Below are 6,913 nucleotides of genomic sequence, written 5' to 3' on the forward strand. Positions count from 1 at the left end.
TGCATATATAGTTATATATATATATATACATATATAGTTATTGTTTTTTTTTATAGTTATTGTCTTTTTTTTTTTTTTTTCAGTCCTGGGGCTTGAACTCTGGGCCTGAGTGCTATCCCTGAGTTCTTCAGCTCAAGGCTAGCACTCTACCACTTGAGTGCCACTTCCAGTTTTCTGGTAGTTAATTGAAGCTAAGAATCTCACATGGAGCTGGGAAGGTGGCTCAATGGTAGAGCACTTGCCTTGCATACATGAGGCCCTGGGTTTGATTCCTCAGCACCACATAAACAGAAAAAAAAGCCGGAAGTGGTGCTGTGGCTCAGTGGTAGAGCGCTTGCCTTGCATGCATGAGGCCCTGGGTTCGATTCCTCAGCACCACATAAGCAAAAAGAAAGAAGCTGGAAGTGGCGCTGTGGCTCAAGTGGTAGATTGCTAGCCTTGAGCTGAAGAGCTGAGGGACAGCACCCAGGCCCAGAGTTCAGGCCCCACGACTGGACCCCCCCCCCCTCCAAAAAAAAAAAAAGAATCTCACAGACTTTCCTGCCGGGGGTGGCATTGAACCATGATCCTCAGATCTCAACCTCCTGAGTAGCTAGAATTACAGGTGTGAGCCACTGGTACCTGGCCTCTTTGAGAATCCTAGAATATAATTCCATATGGCTATACTGGTCCATAATGATAGGGGTATGTGCCCCCACCTTCCCACTCCCTGCAGACTGGTACATACCCCTGTTTCAATACAGGTAGGAAAGCCAACCTTACTGATTAACTTGATTGGAATGAATAAGGAAAGGGATGTTTTATCCTCTGAAAAAAATCTTATCAATGGTTGCATCACATTGTAACCAGCAAAATATAAAGAATAGTCATATCAATCACCACTTTTTTTTTTTCTTTTTGCTGGTTGTGGGGCCTGAACTCTAGGCCTGGGTGCTGTCCCTCGGCTCTTCAGCTCAAGGCGAGCGCTCTAACACTTGAACCATGGCACCACTTCTTATGTGGTGCTAAGGAATTGAACCTGGGCCTCATGCATGCGAGGCAAGCACTCTACCACTGAGCCACCTTCCCAGCCCAATCACCACATTTTTCAAAAGAAATATTCAATGCAATCAGAATCACTGATGATTTTCTGAAGCTCTGTAGGGGCCTCATCCACATGGAAAACTCCAGAAATGAGTTTGGTTTTTTTTTCTCAGTCTTACCACTGAGCAGACAGTGTCTCTCCTTTTGGCTAAAACTTTAGCCAGGATCTTTTAAGTTTCAGTGCCCAGTTTCAGCAAGAATCCAGCCAAACCGGCTTATGAGCCCCACTCCTTAATATCTGGCAACCTTAAACATCTAAACGTGCCTTTTATCTGCCTTTAGTACTAGTCCTATGGAGAATTAAGTCTGAAACCTTTTATCTTGACATTGCCTTGGGGTAATTTTTTAGTCCTAAATATCTATTGGTCTTTGTTGGCATCAGAGCTGAGCTCAGTCTTGCTTCCACTGTGAAGCCCAATTCATGGCTTAGAGGAATAGCCTAAGTGGTGAACTCCCAGCCAATGCAACGGGCCCAATAATTACTGCCCTGGTCCCCTTGAACGAAGTCCATTAGCAAATGTCACAAACAGTCTTTTAACACAGTGAATGAGCCTGAGCCACCTCATTCGGACTCTTGGCTTCCTCCTGAATTCTCATTGACAAGAGCAACCTGGTCTGGCTAGCAATAGCTAACCTGTCCAAGGGCCCACAGCAACTAAGACTCATCCACTAGCTCTTCAGAGGAGGCTATCAACAGAGAGTTTAAATCTTAAGATCTTTAAATCTTTCATTTCAAAATTCTTCCTATTTTGCATAGTTTCATTACCCTTACCCAATCCTAACCATTATCCTCCATGGTGAAAGATCCACCACAAAGCAAACTCCTGTCAATAAAATTTATGGAGGCCATTGATTTGAATCAAGCTTCTTCACTACACCTTAATAGCCCAAACACAAATGGATTCACTCATACTAAAATCCTGAAACTTCAAATCAAAACTATCTTCTCTGACTACCAAGAGACCAGGAGAGAAATGATCATTAAATCCCTGATCAGGCCAGTTTTTCTTTATTTCTTTCTCTCTTTTTTTTTTCTTGCCAGTCTTGGGGCTTGAACTCAGGGCCTGGACACTGTCTCTAAACTTCTTTTGCTCAAGGTTTGCATTCTACCACTTAAGAGCCACAGTGCCACTTCTGGATTTTTCTGCTTATGTGGAACTGAGGAATCAAACTCAGGGCCTCATGCATTCAAGGCAAGCACTCCACCACTGAGCCACCTTCCCAGCCCACATAAGAGTGTTTTTGAGGGTTGGGAATGTGGCTTAGTGGTAGAGGGCTTGCTAGCATGCATGAAACCCTGGATTCGATTCCTCAGCTCCACATAAACAGAAAAGGCTGCGGGTTGTGCTGTGGCTCAAGTGGTAGAGTATTAGCCTTGAGCAAAAGAAACTCAGGGATAGTGCCCAGGCCCTGGACTGGCAAAAATAAATAAATAAAATGAAGGTGATGCATAGAGAGGTTACAGTTACATAAGTTGGGTAAAGAGTACATTTTTTTGGACAATGGCAATCCTTTCCTCCATCTCCCAGTTTTTCCCTTTCATCCACTACCCACTTTTGTTCCCCTTCTTTCCCCAACAAAACATAGTGGTGCTTCTAGAAATTCACCAAAAAACTGGTCTCCTCCAGGAATCAGTAGCCTCAGGGCCTTCGTCTGTGCTCTCCACAGGCAGCTGTCTACAGAGCCTGATCTCCAATACTGCAGGGCACCTGCTCTGAGGCCTCTGCCCTTACATGCAGCAGTTTCCTCACACCCACCACCTCTAGGGAATAGAGATTATGTATCTGATGAAACCAGAACTCAGATAATATGTGTTAGGTAAATTAAATTGGTAGCCAATGAAAGAGAGCACCACTCAGTATTCAGGCAAGGGAAAGGTTTATTTCCAACAGCAGGCTGGCCTCTGGACAGGTTGGTACTCCACATGGGTGGTGAATAAAAGGGGCCAGCCACCCCTGGGCCATGTCTTGGGGGGGGGTGTAAGGGGAGAGAAGGTGTAACCAGGGAAAGGGAGGTGTAGCCAGGTAGGAGAAGTATCTGGCTACATCAGATGCAGATGTGACTTTCCTCCAGGTGTGCCAGTTGCCTAGGTAATGCAGATACTGGGTGGAGACTTAGGAGGAGGGAGAAGTCTGCCCCATATTCCTGGGTCAGACCTTACATTCCAGCCTTTTAGTAATTATGAAAAAAGATGCAGATTCTCTCTGTCTACTTCCTGCTGGCAAGGGGTGCCGACATTAGGGGTAAAAGGCAGAAATGTGGTCCTCTCCCAGAGAAGGAAGCAAGCAACAGCTGTCCCTTGGTAGACTCAAGTCCTTAGATGAAGTCTGGAGGAGGTCTCCTGAGGCAGGGGCTGGACAAAAAATGAAAGGAAAGTATTACTGAAAAGATTGGATGTCCATGGCTTGGAGGGATGAAGGAGAGAGGTGTGTGGAGAGCAGCTGGTCAGTGTTACTCACTGGATCTTCAGGGATGCAAGACAGCCTCATCTTGGTAGGCCCAGGGGGAACAGGTATACCTTGAAGTCAGTGTTGGTATAGAAGGGGCAGGAGCAGGAACCCTTTTTATTCTTGACAGATGAATCCACTGTGGCTGTCCCTTGAGTTTGACTGCTGGGGGATGGTCAGCAGAAACTAGTGAGGGCCTGTCTACTTAGGATGTGAACCAGATGGATTAAGGGTCTTGAGAAACACTTGATCTCAAGGCAAAATTGGGAAAGTGAGGAAGGGGCCTTGATGAGGCTGAGGGAGACATTGATTAGCATGTTGGAATAACATGTGCCTAAAAAAAGTTAGGACAGGAAGGTAGTCTACCAGTGGAGTCTTGGTATTGTCAGTAGGGAAATTACCTAGGAGAAAAGGTCTTCCATACATTAATTCAAAGCGGCTGAGGAAAGTAGGGCTGCGGGGAGAAACACGTAAGCGGGTGAGCGCCAGGGGTGACAGTTCTGGCCAGTTTGCTGGAGCTCTAGAGAAAGTTTAGTAAGTTGTGTTTTGAGGAGCGCATCAGCTCTTTCAACTTTCCCAGAAGACTGAGGCCATAAGGAATGTGAAGATGTTTAGAGAGGATGCCATCTGTTGGGTCACTTTGGAGATGAAAGCAGGTCCATTGTCGGGTAAGCCAAACCTGAAGAGAGAAGAGATCCTTGGCTAAAGCTTGTCCAAAAAAAAAGGCGGGAGGGTGAGGGGAGTAGGGGGGAGGTGGGGGGAACTGTCTTGAAACCCTTGAGAGAAGACTGTCCAGGGTAATTGTTGGGTCCTGGAAGTATCCAGGTCCACCCGTAAAAGCAAAAGGGTCCTGACAGTCAGGATGCAAGGGGATTGTAAAAACAAAAACAAACATAACAATATGAAGTACCTCGTTTTTGGATGCCCCCTCACAGACCACCAGAGACCATGATCAATGCAAACAGCAAAGAGTTGTTTATTGCAAGCTCAAGCTTGGTTCTTCGCGTTCGGTAACCGGTGACACTAAGAGGCCCGAGCATAGAATCAGCACAGTTTTTATAGTATTAAACAAACAACTTTAAGGAACTTTTACATAAGAAATTACATGATTGGTTAACATTTAAAGCAAGCTAAGCTGGGCAAATATGATTGGTTGACCTTTACACAAAAATATCCTTGTTCTATAGCTTGACCACAAATGGTTATGAGTCACACATAGTCCAACAATATACATGGCATCTTTCACCCTGAGCTCTGAAGAACTGGTTGGTTGGGCCATTATATGATTTTAACTGAAACTCTGAGCCCTAAGTCACTCAGGGGCAATCACTTGCCTTAAGCAAATGCCACCTATGGCTCCAAGAATTGTTTGTGCATGGTTTTCTGTTTTAAATTCCTGGCATTGGAGCTAAAGTGGGTCATGAGTCAAGTCGCAGAACTGAGATGGAGTGTTAAATAAAAATGGAGTTGCTTAAGTTTCTCAAAAACACATCCTTGAGGTCCAGCACCGAGAAGTGGGTGGTACCAGGAGGTATCTTGTGGAGGCAAAGAGGGACAGACAACTCCCCAGTGTCACTGTGGTCCACAACTTATGCAGGGTCCAGGGGGAGGTCGAGGTGAGGGGCAGACTTTGGCCCAATGGGCCTGCACTTGTAGCATGATCACGGCGGCATATATACGTTGGGTGCAGCAGCAGCCAGGATTTGATAGTTCTCTCTCTCTGACGGGCAGTCTTATTGGCAATCTCCTGATCTTCCTGATTATTAAAAACTAGATCTCGTTGAGGGATTTGGGGACCATCCTTGGCCTTTTTAAACTATTTCCAAATATCGGGGGGCTGATTGGGCAATAAAATGAGTATTAAGAACTTCCTTGGCCTCTGGTGACTCTGGGTCTAGCCTTCTATAGCGCTGGAGCCCTACCGTGAGGTGTTCGAGAAATTCAGCTGGGTTTTCATTGGGCCTTTGAGTAATGTGGTTTAATTTTTCATAATTAGCAGGGAGACAGGCTGCTTTTTGTTTTGTTTTGTTGTTGTTGGTCGTGGGACCTGAACTTTGGGCCTGGGCACTGTCCCTCAGCTCTTCAGCTCAAGGCTAGTGCTCTACCACTTGAGCCACAGCACCACTTCCAGCTTTTTCTGCTTATGTGGTGCTAAGGAATTGAACCCAGGGGCTCAGGCAAGCAAGGCAAGCATTCTACCACTGCGCCATCTTCCCAGCCTGGAAAGGCTGCCTTTTGAAGGCCAGCCACTAAGCAAGTTATCACCCTATTTCTGTTTTCCCTCCCAGGAGTGTTATGTTGATAATTCCAATTGGGCTCTTCCCTGGGCACAGCTGTTGCTCCTACTGGAAAGTCATTATTAAGCCATGGGCTTTGTCGGCATGTGCCTGGGGCAGCAGTCCACACACACACACACACACACACACACACACACACGATATATATCATGCTGTAGTAGGAAGACCCCTACTCAGCAGCAACTTTATTGAGAAGGTTCCTACAGTGACCAGTCAGGGCCACAGCACAGGCTCGGAAGCTGATACTGCCACCCTGAGTGGCCCATATACTTTGGTTTTTAAAGGCAAAATCCATGAGGTGGAGCCCAGTCACGCACAGGTAACCAATGGGATCAGAACACAAAGGATTGTACAGTCATACCAGAGCACACACAGGTGGCCAATGAGGTTACAGTTTGTCTGTAACAGCATTTAAACCAGCCTGTCACCTTGGTTTAAAATGTATGCAGGGGCTGGGAAGGTGGCTCAGTGGTAGAGCGCTTGCCTTGCATGCTCGAGGCCCTGGGTTCGATTCCTCAGCACCACATAAGCAAAAAGAAAAAAGCCAGAAGTGGCTCTATGGCTCAAGTGGTAGAGCACTAGCCTTGAGCTGAAGAGCTGAGGGACAGCGCCCAGGCCCAGAGTTCAGGCCCCATGACTGGACCCAAAAAAATAAATAAATAAAATAAATAAAATAAAATGTATGCAGATTTAGCGAGTAAGGCTGAGTCTACCTTTGGTGGGCAAAAGGCAGGGTTTACCCTAAGTACGTGGTATCACCAGTTTGAGCCAGATTACAACCTATGTTTTATCAGTTGGTCTTTAACTCAACAATCAAGGGTGAGTTAGGTTGTTAGGGGAGGGGGACCTGGTGTATTTTTTTCATACTGAAAACTAGGGCCAATGAGTCTAAAATCCTTAAAACAAAGGCAAAGCTCAAAATGGAATCATACCAGCTTGGGCCCCATCTCAGGGTTCACTTCAATGCCAAGTAAGGTCATTGGTCTGAGCCAGGTATTTAAACTGCTTGATGTATTTATTAGAATCTTGGGAGTAAGATCCCAGCTGCTTCTCAATCTGAGCAATATTGAACATTGAAAATGGAAC

General features: G+C 45.9%; 1 non-coding gene across 1 annotated transcript; it reads left to right on the plus strand.

Moving 5' to 3' along the window:
* Window positions 1–308: 308 nt before the first annotated feature.
* Trnaa-ugc lies at window positions 309–378 on the plus strand. The gene has a single exon. It is a non-coding gene; the product is annotated as a tRNA-Ala (tRNA).
* The last annotated feature ends 6,535 nt before the right edge of the window (window positions 379–6,913 follow it).

This window comes from Dipodomys spectabilis, unplaced genomic scaffold, assembly GCF_019054845.1.
Source record: "Dipodomys spectabilis isolate Male_0828 unplaced genomic scaffold, ASM1905484v1 ptg000365l, whole genome shotgun sequence".
Taxonomy (NCBI): Eukaryota; Metazoa; Chordata; class Mammalia; order Rodentia; family Heteromyidae; genus Dipodomys; species Dipodomys spectabilis.